The sequence below is a fragment of the Scyliorhinus torazame genome, chromosome 15, assembly GCF_047496885.1.
Source record: "Scyliorhinus torazame isolate Kashiwa2021f chromosome 15, sScyTor2.1, whole genome shotgun sequence".
Classification (NCBI taxonomy): Eukaryota; Metazoa; Chordata; class Chondrichthyes; order Carcharhiniformes; family Scyliorhinidae; genus Scyliorhinus; species Scyliorhinus torazame.
In genome coordinates, this window is record NC_092721.1 from 139079547 (window position 1) to 139095708 (window position 16162).

The 16162-nt window shown below is 40.8% G+C and overlaps 1 protein-coding gene across 5 annotated transcripts in view; it reads left to right on the plus strand.

Annotated features, from left to right (window-relative positions):
* Positions 1-16162, plus strand: part of zmym2 (zinc finger, MYM-type 2) — a 237603-nt gene that overhangs the window by 3400 nt on the left and 218041 nt on the right. The gene's annotated exons all lie outside the window — the stretch shown is intronic.

The window sequence follows — 16162 nt, forward strand, 5'->3', positions numbered from 1 at the left end:
CACATCCTGGACCCTGTCCAATTGTATGGCCAAGGAAAGTGACTTGGGCTTTTCCAAATTCACTTTTGGCTAGGTTTATCACCAAACCCGCCTACTGAAGTCGATCGAATAACTCCATAAGATGTTTTAAATGTTCTTTCCATGTCTGGCTGAAAACTGCCAGATCGTCCATATATACCGCACAATTGGGTAATCCTGAAACAACTGTATTAGTTGACCATTGAAATGTGGCTGGTTTTTTTTTTCATGCCAAATGGCATAACTTTGAATTGGTAATACCATCTGGAGTCACAAAAGCTGAAATCCCCTTCGCCCTTTCGGATAACGATACCTGCCAGTAACCTTTAAGTAAATCCAATTTGGAAATAAAAGCGGATTGTCCCACTTTCTCAATGCAATCCTCCAAACATGGGATAGGTTAAGAGTCCGTTCTTGTAACTGCATTCACCTTTCTATAGTCCACACATAACCGTTGGGTACCGTCTGGTTTAGGTACCGTCACTATGGGTGAGCTCCATTGGCTGCAACCCACTTCAATTATGCCATTTTTAAGCATACGCCCAATCTCTTTGTTAACCTGTGCCAATTTTAAAGGATTAAGTCTATATGGATGTTGTTTGATAGGAACAGCATTTCCCACACCTACATCATGTATAGCCATTTCAGTACTTCTCAATTTATCTCCACAAACTTGCCCATGTGATATCAATAACTCTTTCAGGTCAGTTCGTTTTTCCTCTGCAAGGCAACTTAACAATTCATCCCAATTTTTAAGAACTTCCTCGTTTTCCAATTCAATTTAAGGTATGTCAAATTCACAGTCATCTGGATTTGGTTCGTCACTTTGAGTTAGAATCATTAAAACCCCCTTTTTCTCTCCTTCCCTTTCAAAGTACCTTTTAAGCATATTCACATGGCACACTCGGTGATTCTTTCTTCTATCTGGTGTTTTTACCACATAATTCACCTCACTTAATTTCCTTTCAATCTGATAAGGTCCACAAAACCTAGCTTTTAAAGGTTCACCTACCACTGGTAACGATCTCCACTGGCAAAACTACGAACTTTGGATTTCTTGTCCGCTACCCGTTTCATCACATTTTGTGCAACTTTCGAATATTGTCTAGCCAATTCACCTGCTCTATTTAATCGTTCCCTAAAATTTTACACGTAATCCAATAGTGTAACTTCCGATTTCTCACCCGCCAATTTTTCTTTAATCAATTTAAGTGGTCCTCTTACCTCATGACCAGAAATTAGTTCAAAAGGACTAAATTTGGTTGACTCATTAGGTGCATCCCTAATTGCAAACAGTACGAATGGAATTCCTTTGTCCCAATCCTCTGGATAATCTTGACAATAAGCCCTCAACATTGTCTTTAATGTCTGATGCCAGCTTTCTAACACACCCTGCGATTCTGGATGTACGCAGTTGATTTAAATTGTTTTATTCCTAATCTATCCATAACTTCTTTGAATACCTTTGAGGTAAAATTTGACCCTTGATCCGATTGAATTTCTGTGGGTAGTCCATATCTAGTAAAGAATTTAAGTAACTCCTCATCAATCTTTTTAGCTGTAATATTACATACTGATAAGAACAAAGAAAAGTACAGCGCAGGAACAGGCCCTCCAAGCCCGTACCGACCATTCTGCCCGACTAAACTACAATCTTCTACATTTCCTAGGTCCGTATCCCTCTATCCCATCCTATTCATGTATTTGTCAAGATGCCCCTTAAATGTCACTATCGTCCCCTGCTTCCACCACCACCTCCGGCAACGAGTTCCAGGCACCCACTACCCTCTGTTTAAAAAAAAAAAAAAAACTTGCCTCGTACATCTCCTCTAAACCTTGCCCCTCGCACCTTAAACCTATGCCCCCTAGTAATTGACCCCTCTACCCTGGGGAAAAGCCTCTGACTATCCACTCTGTCTATGCCCCTCATAATTTTGTAGACCTTGATCAGGTCGCCCCTCAACCTCCGTCGTTCCAGTGAGAACAAACCGAGTTTATTCAACAGCTCCTCATATCTAATGCCCTCCATATCAGGCAACATTCTGGTAAATCTCTTCTGCACCCTCTCTAATGCCTCCACATCCTTCTGGTAGTGTGGCAACCAGAATTGAACACTATACTCCAAGTGTGGCCTAACTAAGGTTCTATACAGCTGCAACATGACTTGCCAATTCTTATACTCAATGCCCCGGCCAAGCATGCCGTATGCCTCCTTGACTACCTTCTCAACCTGTGTTGCCCCTTTCAGTGACCTGTGGACCTGTACTCCTAGATCTCTTTGACTTTCAATACTCTTGAGGGTTCTACCATTCACTGTATATTCCCTACCTGCATTAGACCTTCCAAAATGCATTACCTCACATTTGTCTGGATTAAACTCCATCTGCCATCTCTCCACCCAAGTCTCCAAACAATCTAAATCCTGCTGTATCCTCCGACAGTACTCATCGCTATCCGCAATTCCACCAACCTTTGTGTCGTCTGCAAACTTACTAATCAGACCAGTTACAATTTCCTCCAACTCATTTATATATAGTGCAAACAGCAAAGGTCCCAGCAAAGGTATGGCCTCTGGAAACCTAGTAGACACATCCATTATAGTAAAAAGATATTGATTTCCACTTTTTGTTTTAGGAAGCGGTCCTACACAATCAATTAGGACCCTTGTAAAAGGTTCCTCAAATGCTGGAATGGGTATTAAGGGCGTTGGTTTTATCACTGCTTGAGGTTTCCCTATCACTTGACATGTGTGACATGATTGACAATATTTAACTACATCTTTATGTAGTCCAGGCCAATAAAAATGTTTCTGGATTTTAGCTTGAGTTTTCCTTATCCCCAAATGACCTCCCACTGGTACCTCATGTGCAACTCGCAACACCTCCTTTCAATACCCTACTGGCAATACTACTTGATGAACTTCTGCCCACTTTTCATCCGCCTGCATATGTACAGGTCTCCATTTTCTCATCAAGACATCATTTTTACGGTAATAACACTCTGGTATAATCTCAGATTCCTCTTCCGTATATGCTTTCTGATATATCCGTTTTATTTCTGCATCTTTCTGTTGTAACTCTGCCCATTTTCCTGAACTAAAAATATCCACCTCATCCTCCACCTATTCTTGTTCTTTTTCAACCATCTGATCAAAAATCGTTTCTGATAATTGCACTTCAACTTCATCTTCACTCTTTGATTTCTCCTCTTGTCTTAACCTGTGACTTTGCGACCTTGTTACTACACAATCCGGAAAGATCCCAGGATATTCGTCAGTCAAGACTTCGGTTGTCTGATTTTCCACTGGCTTATCAACCACAGTCGGCATCACTCCCACCTGCGATCCAGCTATATCATTACCCAAGATAAACTGTATTCCTGTACAGGATAGTTTCTCTATTACTCCTACTACCACTTCACCACTCTTCACTGGACTTTCCAACCTTGCCTTATGTAATGGAACACTACTCCTCTCACCCTGAATTCCACATATTACCACCTTTTCTGGCAACATTCTTCCCAAACTACATAATTCCTCATCTCTTACCATTAAAGATTGACTAGCTCCTGTATCTCTTAAAATTGTGACTTCTTTACCTGCTCCTCCTGATATACATGAGCAAACCTTTACCCACACAAGTAAATTATTTGAAGACATCTGGCACCTTCTTATCAATTACTTCTTGAACAGGCTGTACAATCGTTTGCACCTCCTTCGCTTCCCTTGGGCTTTCCTTTACCACTCTAACAAACCCCACTGTCTTATCCTGTTTTACCACATCAGCCTTCCCAGTGCTTTTCTTCAACCACCAACACTGTGACTTTACATGGCCTAGTTTATTACAGTGAAAACATTTGAAACTTTTCATGTCCCTTCCACCCTCCTGGATTTCTTTTTTAGTCTGACGTACACTCTCCTTAACATCTCCTATCAGATCATCTTTACCTCTACCACTTGAGTATTTCTCATGTCCCCAGTTTCTATCCCTCCCAGGCTGAAACTGATGTCGGAAACCAAGCCTTGATTTATGAACTAATTCATAATCGTCTGCCATTTCTGCTAATCTTGCAGTTTTAAGTTCTTCCACATGAGTTCTCACTACATCAGGAATTGAATTTTTAAACTCCTCCAAAAGTATAGTTTCTCTGAGAGCTTCATACGTTTGGTCTATTTTCAAAGCCCTTATCCACCTATCAAAATTACTCTGAGCCTTTCAAACTCCATGTATGTTTGACCAAATTCTTTCCAAAAATGTCTAAACCTTTGTCTGTAAGCTTCAGGCACTAGCTCATATGCATCTAAGATGGATTTTTTCACCTCCTCATATGTTCCAGATACCTCCTCCGGTAGTGATGCAAACACTTCTAGCTCTATCTACCAGTTTTGTTTGAATCAGTAATACCCACATGTCCTGTGGCCATTTCATTTGTTTAGCTACCTTCTCAAATGAAATGAAAAAGGCTTCTACCTCCTTCTTGTCAAACCTTGGCAATGCTTGGACATATTTAAATAGATCCCCACCACGTCTTCGACCAAGACGCTCTGTCTCACTATCCTCATCAATCTTATCCAACTGTATGTTTCGCTTTGCGTCTGCCAATTTTAACTGATTTTCATATTTCATAGCCATTTTATGAAGTTCAAACTCCCTCTCTTTTTCCCTTTCCTCTCTATCTCTTTCTGTTTCTTTGCTCCTTCTCCTTTTCTTTTTCCTCTCTACCTCTATCTTTGTTGTCTCTCTCCTTTTCTTTTTCCTCTCTATCTCCTTCTTTGTTTCTTTCTTCTCCTTTTCTTTTTCTCTCATTGCATATTCAAGCTGCTTTAATTCTTTTTTCATGTTCAAATTGCTTAATCTGCAACTGGAGCTTTGCCATTTCTAATGAGTTAGAATGTATCTCAGACAAAATTAAATGCTCAGCTACCGCGGTAGGTACCTCATCTTTTCACATTTTGCCAGACAATGTTAACTGCAATGCTTTTGCCAAATCTACAGTCTGTTTTTAGTCTCTGTCTGTCATTGCCTCTGAAAGAGCCATTGTCCACAACACACTCCCCACTTAAACTAAAATACCACACCTGAAAAGCAACCACAATATGCTCACCCCTCACTGTCTTTAAGTTTGTTAAGCCAATCCAATCGATAGACTTTCATCCCGGACGAGCCCCCAATTGTTATGGGTCCAGGTTTACAGAACCCCAAAGTGTTTCATGGGGTTCAACCGACCCACAACTTTTAATAGATTGTGGTGTGGGAAGCACACTGTGTACTCTCCAGGTATGATACAGCAGAACTGGACAAATGGTTTTTAAAACAAAACATGTTTATTCTATGAACTCAAGTTCACCTTTTAAAAACAAACATTGAATATCTTAACACCCATTACTTCAAAGAATACCCCAAAAGACTACAACGCTAAATAATCCTTCAAACTGTTCCTTTAAACATCCAAAAGACTTCAAACTTTCAAAAACAGACATGAGTTTACATTCAATATATTTATAGTCTTTGGATTTGCAGACATCAACAGACCAGCTCTTGTGTTTCTTCCTGCAGCTCACAGCAAAACACACAGACACTCCCAGCTGCCTTCTCAAACTGAAACTCAAAAAAGCAGAATTGAGCTCTGCTCCCCCCACCCTCTGACATCACTTCAGTAATATGATCAGCTCCATTTCTTAAAGGTGCATTGCTTAAACATCCATTTCTTAAAGGTAGTCTCACATGACACCCCTGTCTGTATTAATGGCACCAAGGTGGCTGACGGCTTCAAATGTCTAGGTGTGTATATCACCAACAATCTGTCCTGGTCCACCATGTTGACCGTACCACCACAAAAGCGCAATAATGCCTATACGTCCTCTGTAAACTAAGGAAATTCGGTATGTCCACATTGACTCCTACCAACTTTTATGTGTGCACCATAGAAAGCATCCTATCTGGCTGCATTAGAGCCTGGTATGGCAATTACTAGGCCCAAGACCTTGAGAAACTACAGAGTTGTGAACACCGCCCAGTCCATCGCACAAACCCGTCTCCCATACTTTGACTGTCTACACCTCCCGCTACCTTGGGAAAGCAGGCAGCATAATCAATGACCCCTCCCACCCGGGTTATTCTCTCTTCCAACTTCTTCCATCGGGCAGAAGATACAAAAGTCTGATAACACGCAGCAACAGGTTCAAAAACAGCTTTTTTTCCTGCTGTTACCAGATTCCTGAATGACCCTCTTAAGGACTGAACTAATCTCTTCACATATCATCTCTACTGAGCAGTACTACACTCCCTACGCTCACCCGATGCCTGCGCTTAAGTATTTACATTGTGTATTTATGCATGTCCTGTGTTTTTCATTTATGGAACGATCTGTCTGGACTGTACGAAGAACAATACTTTTCACTGCACCTCGGTACACGTGGCAATAAATCAAATCAAATTCAGTTAGGTGAACAGTATTGTTCTGCATACAGTCCAGACAGATAGTTCCATACATGAAAACCATAGAACATATATAATTGAAGTCCATTATCTCTGGTACCAATCTGGTAAGTATGCTCTACATCCTCTCCAAGGCCTTGACCTACTTATTAAACTGTAGTATCCAGAATTGAACACAGAAGTCCAATTGAAGTTTAATCATTGGTTTGTAAACTTATAAAAACTTTTCTACATCGTGCCCCTTTTACTAAAGCCAGAGAACACATGCTTGAACAGCCTTCCCAACTTGTCCTACTGCTTCCTAAGTACCCCGTTTAAAATTGTGCGATTTAGTTTATATTGTCTGTTTTCCTGCTTAAATGTGCCTTTTCATGCATCTTTATGTTAAATAGTATCTGCTCTCTGCCAATTCACAAGTGTATTTCTTCCTGAATTCTGTGACTATCCTCTTGTTTATAGAATCATAGAATGGTTATGGCACAGAGTACACCATTCAGCCCATTGAGTCCATGCCAGCTCTCTGGAGAGCAGTCCAGTCATTCAGACTTCCCCAGCCCTATCCTTGTTTATTTCTCTCAAGTGACCATCTAATTTCCCAGGTCATTACTAGTTACTGCATTAAAAAATCGCTTCTTCGCATCCCTCTGCATCTCTTGCCCCAAACCATCAATCTGTGTCCCCCTAAATCCTTCGACCATCAGCTAATTAGAGCAGCGTTTCTTTGTCTACCTTCTCTAAACCTGTTTTAATCCTGTGCACTTTTATCAAAATTCTCAATCTCCTTTGCTCCAAGGAGAACAACCTTACCTTCTTCAACCTGACCTTGGAGCTAAAATCCTTCTTCACTGAAACCACTATGATGGTTCACATTCTTAACAATGTAGTGACCAGAACCTTGTGTTTGGAATCATAACTTTATTTATCAGGTGGTTCAGAAAAGCTTTACATAGAACATACAGTGCAGAAGGAGGCCATTCGGCCCATCGAGTCTGCACCGACCCACTTAGCCCCTCACTTCCACCCTAACCCAATAACCTCTCCTAACCCTTTTGGACACTTAAGGGCAATTTAGCATGGCCAATCCACCTAATCTGCACGTCTTTGGACTGGGAGGAAACCAGAGCACCCGGAGGAAACCCACGCAGACACGGGGAGAACGTGCAGACTCCGCACAGACAGTGACCCAGCGGGGAATCGAACCTGGGACCCTGGCGCTGTGAAGCCACAGTGCGAGCCACTTGTGCTACCGTGCTGCCCCTTTACTAGATTGATACCTAGAATGAGCAGGTTGTCTTCTGTGGAAAGATTAGACAAACTGCGATTGTTTACACTGGCGTTTAGAAAAGTGAGGAATGACTTGATTGAGGTATATAAGATCCTGCATGGACTTGACAAGGTGGACGTGAAATGGATGTTAACTCTTGTGGGTGAGTCCAGAACAAGGGGACACTTTTAAAGTTACCCTTTTAAGACTGATGAGAATTTTTTCTGAAGGTTGTGCGACTTTGGAACTCTGCCTCAGAAGGTGGTGGAGGTGGGGCTGTTGTATATATTTATGGTGGAGGTCGGTAAATTCTTGTTGGGGATGGGAATCGAAGATTATTATAATGTTTTAGTGTCACATTAACACTGCAATGAAGTTACTGTGAAAATTGGGGTAGATGGGAATGTAGAACGTGAAACACAAACACGTCAGTCGTGATCTTATTGAATGGTGGAGCAGAGTCGAGGAACTTATTGGTCTACTTCTGCTCCTATTTCGTATGTATGAATCCCAAGATCCTATATGCTGTGCTAACTCCTCTCTCAATTTGTCCCCCTTCAAGGATCACCAATCTGTTCCCCTTCAAGGATTACAAATAAATCACAAGGTCTCTCTGCTGCAGGACTTTATTTAGAACTGTGCTATTCTATCTATGTTACCTCCCCTAATCCCTTCTGCTAAATTGCATCACCTCCCACTAAATTCCATCTGCCACCTGTCTGCCCATTCTACGAGCCTATCTATGCCCTGTTGCAATTTACTTTTATCTTCCTTCCTGTTTGCAATTTCTCCCAAGTTTTGTAGCATCAACACATTTTGAAATTTTACTCTATTCCAATATCCAAGTTCTGTGTATATATAGCATTGATCTTTGGGGAACACATTATCTACCACCCATTAGTATTTAGCATGATTCTTTGCTTTCTGTCCTTAAGCCAATTTTTTATCCAAACTGACACCGGTGCTCTATTTCGTGAACCTCAATTTTGTTAGCAGCCTTTTTTGTGGTACTTTGTCAAATACCTTTGTAAAATCCAAATAGACAACATTCCCTTCATCAAGCTTTGAAGTGAATTTTATGATGCAGCAATAGAGTATGTTAATTAACTCAAACCTCTCCCAAGTGCCTCTCTCCAAGTAGCTGTTGATCTGTTTTTCCCCTAGTTATTGTTTGAAAACTTTGCCCACTGTTGATGTTTAACCGACTGGTCTCTAGTTGTCAGAAACGTCCTTGCACCCTTTCTTGAATAAGGATGTCCAATCCTCTGGTGCTTCTTGTGTCTCTGGGGAAGATTGAAAGATTATAGCAAGGACCTCCGCGATCGCCACTCCCACTTCCTTCAGCGACCTGGGATGCAAGCCTTCCGGATCTAGGTGACTTATCAACTCTAAGCAAAGCCAGTCTTTCCAGTTCATCTTGTCAGTCCATTTTCACCCCATCCATTACCCCAATCATCTCCACTTCTGATATTGTGTTGCTAACTTTGCCTTAGTTTAATTGCTCTGTTTTATTACCTTTGCTCTTGAGTCACCAGGTATCTTTATGATACCACCACGTGGTTCAAGTCCAAGTAATGATCAATAATCCAATACACTGCTGAGTAAGATTTAAATCAAAGCACATTTATTATACATAGTAATCACTACTCATGCATAAATTCTACGTCTAAGCTACTTCTACGACTAACAGGCCAATACTTAACTTGGAACTGGCCCACCAGGTCAGGGAAACGAATGGCCTTTCGTTCGGGTTCTGAGCCTGCAGGATTCGAAGTTGGTACAGGTTGGTAGCTAGAAGCGCCTATCTCGTAGCGAGCGTTGAAGTAAGACTTACTGTTTTAAGCGGCTGTTGAAGAGCTGAAGAGCAGAGTGCTGGTAGAGGGCAGGTAAAGAGAAGAAAGCGACTTGAACTTGGGCTCAATTCTTAGTTCCCAGGGGCTTCCCGCCTTTCGGGGCGGACCCTGTACCTGGTCCCAAGTGATTGGACTTTGTCCCAATCACTGGGTTTGATTTTCTCCAATGCTGGAGCGATTCCTTGATCGATGGGCGGTCTTGAGGTGGTCGGTCACCTCCCTTTGTGTAGGCTTCTGCTGGCGCCGAAGAGTCTGGTTTGGCTTTGTGTGTCTAAATGTTGCTTATTGTTCCCGGGGATTGCTCATTAGTATGCAGATGGCTGGTGTTTTGTTATGCTGATGGTTACTGGTATCAATCTTGTCTGGCCTTCCCAGAGGTGAATACACAGTCAACCTGCAGCTGCTCGTTTTTGTCCTGTTGGCTGATTTTCCCATCAGCATTTGCCGTTCGCCATTTTGAATCGGGAGTTAGCCATTTTAAGTGGCTACAATTGTCAGCATACTCTTCATAGTAAACATTTCTCTGTATTCAGTCTGCCGTGTATGCCCATTCCACCCGTCTGTCTTTGTCCTCTTGAAGTTTATCACTGTCCTCTCAGTTCACAGTACTTCCAAGCTTTTAGTCATCTGTAAATTTTGAAATTGTACAGTGAAACCAAGTCTAAGTCATCAATGTCAATCAAGAAATCCAGTGGTCTCAGTGCTGAACTCTGAGGAACTCCAGTGTACCTCCCTTTTGTCTTTAAACAATAATTCACCACTATGCAACAGCTTCACATCTACTCTGTCAGTATCCCTTTTATTCCATGAACATCAAATTTGCTGCAAAGTCTTTGTCTAATTCCTTTTCAAAGTCCACAAGCACCGCAGCAACTGCCTAGTCCAAATCAACTATCTCCATTAACTCATCAAGTTAAACATGGTTTGCCTTTCTCGAATCCCTGCTGGCTTTCCTTGAATATATTTCCGCATTGCCCAAGTGACTGTTAATTTTGTCCTTTTTCACCACCAAGATTAAACTGACTAGTCAGTAGCTGCTGGATTTACCCTTGCACCTTTTTTTAACAATTAAAAACAGAAAATGTTGGAATTACACAGCCTGGGACTATCTGGAGAGAGATACAGAATTCACATTGCGGTCAAGGCCTTTTAAGGGAGAGAAATGTAATGGATTTGAAGCAAATGAAAGGGGGAAGAAGAAGAAAAAAGATAGGATGGGAGTGATTAACAAAACATTTCATGGTACAAAAGGCCAAGGGAGGGTAATGGTCGCAATTAAGTAACAAAAAAAATTCCCAGAGTGGGTGTGAATGGTGGAATAATGAATAACTGTGTCCGAAGACAAAAGCATGAAAAACAAGATGGGGGAAACTTTTCTCTGGCACCATCCTGGATATGTCACATTCGGGTCTGGTGATTTAACAACTTTTGGTATTGTCAGCCTTTCTGAAGCCTCATCTTTATCAATTTTTAGCCCATTCAGTATCCCAATTACCACCTTCACCAAGAATTAGTTAGCATCTTCATCTTTGGTAAAGGCAGATGCAAAGTACTCATTCAACACCCCTGAAATGCCTTTTACCCCCATGCATAGATCATGTTTTGGTCCCTAGTGGGCATCACCCCTCCTCTTATTACCCTAGTGGGTATCACCCCACCTCTTACTACTATTTTACTATGTATGTTCCTATCGAAGACTATGTGCCAGCCAGCTTTAGTCACTTCATGACTTCGGGATTTTCATATCTGTCTTTTAATATCTTTAATACTGTCTTTTTGGGATTGACTCAGTTTGAATACCTGTTGTAAAGCATTCTATATTCTAATAATGCTGTGTTTATGCCCTTTGATAGTTTGTATATCATTATTTTTTTAATGTATTAACCCATCATATTGTCAACATGGTAAATCATTTAAACCACACAATTTGACCATTCTGTGCATCTGTAACTACATCTCCATAGTATTGTATTGATTTGGCTAGGCTTGCTATAATGGATGTTCAAAATTGCTCACATTTACAGTGTTATCAGTACCTGATATGATTTATTGCCTGGTTGCATTTATATCCATTGCCCTTCAATATTTTTGATTGCACCTGTTGATTTCTGTTGCCACATTTTCATTTCTTTTCATTAAACATAACCGCGTTTGCATTTGTTAAGGACATGGCAGGTGGTAAATGCCAAGTTGTTCCAAATCCAGAAGGGAAACTTGCCCTCAACAGGGTTTTTGCAATTTGGTGTCATGTGAGGAAAGATTTGGAATCCAGAGAATAATGTCCCAGGTATTTAGTGATGATTTTAGATCAGTGAATGTTTATTAGGAAAATAAATAAACAATAATAAAGTAAACTAGAAGTACACTTAACTAAGACTTGGAGATACAAGTATCACTAATTTAAACAGTTCCAAACAATCTTCACTACATCAGAGCTAAAATTCCCCCAATGGTTCCACAACATCTTATGGATTTTAAAAATTCAGTAACTATTACCATTTTATAAAAAAAAATGTAACCAACAAAAAATATTCAATTTTCCTGATATTTTCATGTCACCACTATTTTCCTGACACATTCTAAAACAAAAACCTTCACTCTATTTGTCACTTTGGTCACAAGATTTACATGTCTCAAAATACTTTCTGAAAATCTTTTGTTCTCAACCATTTTTTCCTCAAATTTGAGTAACAGTACCGACTTCCAAATTAGTTTAATGAAAGGCTGCATTTAGTGGTGTTGCAATGGCAGAGGAGGAGCACTTGTGTCTCTGCATAGTTTGTGTCTGTATTAATGATATAGCCCACATATCTTGGTGTCCTACAACTTAATCACCAAAGAATATGTTAAATCCTTATTAATCTGTGTTCCACTATATCCTAACATATTGTTGCTAAATTTTGGTTGGTTCAATTGGCTCTGTTTTATACCCTTTGCTCTAGAGTCGCCAGGTATCTTTATGATACCGCCACGAGGTTCAAGTAAGGATCAATAACTCAATACACCAATTAGTAAGATTCAAATCAAAACACATTTATTATACACAGTAATCACTGCTCATGCATAAACTCTACTTTCTAAGCTATTTCTATCACTAACAGGCCAATACTTAGCTTCGGACTGGCCCACCAGGTCAGGGGAACAAATGGCCTTTCGTTCGGATTCTGAGTCTGCGGGATTCAAAAGCTGGTATGGACTGGTAGCGAGGAGCGCCTATCTCGTAGCGAGCGTTGACTTGAGACTTGCGTTCTTTGGCGGCAGCTGGACAGGTCACTGTCAAGGGTTGGTTCGCGTTGCTGAGTGACCCTGTCAAGAAGGACGATTTCAACTTGGGGGCTTTACTTTATAGTCCCCAGGGGCTTCCTGCCTTTCGGGGTGGACCCCATACCTGGTTTCAAGTGATTGGACTTTGTTCCAATCGCTTGGTTCGATTTCTCCAATACTAGAGCGGTTCCCTGATCGATGGGCGGTCTTTAGGTGTCCGTTAACCTCTTTTGTGTTGGCTCCTGCTGGCGCCGAGGAGTCTGGCTTGGCCTTGTTTATCTCAAATGTTTCAATTGTTCCCGGGGATCGCTCATTAGTAAGTAGATGGCTGCGACATTATTATGCCGATGGTTGCTGGTATCGATGCTGTCTGGGCTTTTGCAGAGTCTAATACACAGTAAACTTGCACATGCTAGTTTATGACTGTGTTGGCTGAATTTTCCTTCAGCCTTTGCTGTTCTCCATTACCATGCTATCCATTATATCATTGTATTCCATTCTTAATCGTCATAAGCATGCAATCAACAGTATCCATTTCATATAATTTGTCCTCCATTTACATAAGAACTAGGAGCAGGAGTAGGCCATCTGGCCCCTCGAGCCTGCTCTGCCATTCAATGAGATCATGGCTGATCTTTTGTGGACTCAGCTCCACTTTCCGGCCCGAACACCATAACCCTTAATCCCTTTATTCTTCAAAAAACTATCTATCTTTATCTTAAAAACATTTAATGAAGGAGCCTCTACTGCTTCACTTCCATAGATTCACAACCCTTTGGGTGAAGAAGTTCCTCCTAAACTCAGTCCTAAATCGACTTCCCCTTATTTTGAGGCTATACCCTCTAGTTCTGCTTTCACCCGCCAGTGGAAACAACCTGCCTGCATCTATCCTATCTATTCCCTTTATAATTTTATATGTTTCTATAAGATCCCCCCTCATCCTTCTAAATTCCAATAAATACAGTCCCAGTCTACTCAACCTCTCCTCATAATCCAACCCTTTCAGCTCTGGGATTAACCTGGTGAATTTCCTCTGCACACCCTCCAGCGCCAGTATGTCCTTTCTCGGGTAAGGAGACCAAAACTGAACACAATACTCCAGGTGTGGCCTCACTAACTCCTTATACAATTGCAGCATAGCCTCCATAGTCTTAAACTCCATCCCTCTAGCAATGAAGGACAAAATTCCATTTGCCGCCTTAATCACCTGTTGCACCTGTAAACCAACTTTTTGCGACTCATGCACCAGCACACCCAGGTCTCTCTGCACAGCAGCATGTTTTAATATTTTATCATTTAAATAATAATCCCTTTTGCTGTTGTTCCTACCAAAAATGGATAACCTCACATTTGTCAACATTGTATTCCATCTGCCAGACTCTCGCCCATTCACTTAAACTATCAAAATCCCTCTACAGACTTCCAGTACCTTCTGCACTTTTTGCTTTCCCACTCATCTTAGTGTCGTCTGCAAACTTGGACACATTGCCCTTGGTCACCAACTCCAAATTATCTGTGTAAATTGTGAACAATTTTGGGCCCAACACTGATCCCTGAGGGACACCACTAGCTACTGATTGCCAACCAGAGAAACACCCATTAATCCCCACTCTTTGCTTTCTGTTAATTAACCAATCCTCTATCCATGCTACTACTTTACCCTTAATGCCATGCATCTTTATCTTATGCAGCAACCTTTTGTGTGGCACCTTGTCAAAAGCTTTCTGGAAATCCAGATATACCACATCCATTAGCTCCCTGTTATCTACCGCACTGGTAATTTCTCTGCCTACTTCCCTTAATACTGTAATTCATTAACCCCTGATAATAGATCAAGTCTGGCAAGTGATTACTGTCAATACTCTAAAGATTGATTCCTACACCAGGTTGATTTCGAAACCCTATGGTAAACTTGAATTCCCCGTAATACTAATAACAATATATACTTGACCAACATGGAAAACTGCGCAGGAACAGCCGGATGCAATGAAGTGAGTGCATGCTGTAAAAGGTGCCTTCAAGCTACATCAGAAAATAGTGTTTAATAAGTTCCTGTTCAAAATAATTTCAAAGCAATACTAGATAAATTTAAGAATCCTTTGAGGTAAAATCATTTTTCTTGAAGGCAATGTGAGTCATTGAGATGACAGTTCTGATTACACCCTGTTTCAGACTTTTTGTCCTGTAAACTCAAGAAATTGAAACAAGCAGAGTAAAGATTGTGAGTGGAGAAGCTTGTGTACCTTTTGATTATTTCTTGAAAAAAAAATCAGTTGAATTTTATCTCATTTTTGTTCGCTTAATAAAAGATGAATGTTAATAGTTTACACCTGTTAAGGATTCTAATCACTTAAGACTTAGAATAAGTTGTAGATAGAGACAGGTAGATGGGCAGTTTCCTTTCTCATTCTAACTTTATTTGTTAATTTCACTGAAACCAAACTGCTTCTTTGAGGGCAATTAATTGGAATAGGGAACCTCTGATCTGGATGCATCCTTCTAAATCTTTGATCTGGATGCATCCTTATAAATCTTTTTTTCTTGTGCTTTTTCAAATATGTACCAGGCTGCAGGTGTAGCGTGGTCTAAATAAGATTATTTACAGTTTTACCATGACTGCCCTGCTTTAGTGTTGCATTGACTTCTTGGATCACAGATCTACCTTAATTTCATTGAATGGCAGGACAGGCCCAAATGGCTAAATGGTCTAATCCAGTTCTTGTCCCTCACAAAATAAACAATTTGACTGGATTAACTTGAACTTCTGATTTTAGTGATTTGTGCATCTATTCTCAGATGTTTTTTTCCTGTCTCCCATTGACTTATTGATTATCTGAACAGTATGTAGTTACCAAAATGCACCACAAGACTTGGTTAGCACTGTGGCTTCACCGCGGCAGTGTTCCAGGTTCGATTCCCGGCTGGGTCATTATCTGTGCGGAGTCTGCATATTCTCCCCTTGCCTGCGTAGATTTCATCCGGGTGCTCCGGTTTCCTCCCACTCGTCCCAAAAGACATGCTGTTAGGTAAATTGGACATTCTGAATTCTCCCTCCGTGTACCCAAACAGGTGCCGGAATGTGACGACTAGGGGCTTTCCATAGTAACTTCATTGCAATGTAAACCTCCTTGTGACAAAGATTATTTTTATTATTATTATTAAAAAAGACAATGGTAAAATTATCACCATTTTGAAGGGCAATCTAGTGGACTGTACAGAAACCTGGACTTCCATAAACCTTTGTGTTTCATGAATAAACCCAGATTTTGCTAGCAATGTTTTTCAATTCATTCTGAAATGCAGACCAGCTTGTTAGTCTTCAAAAA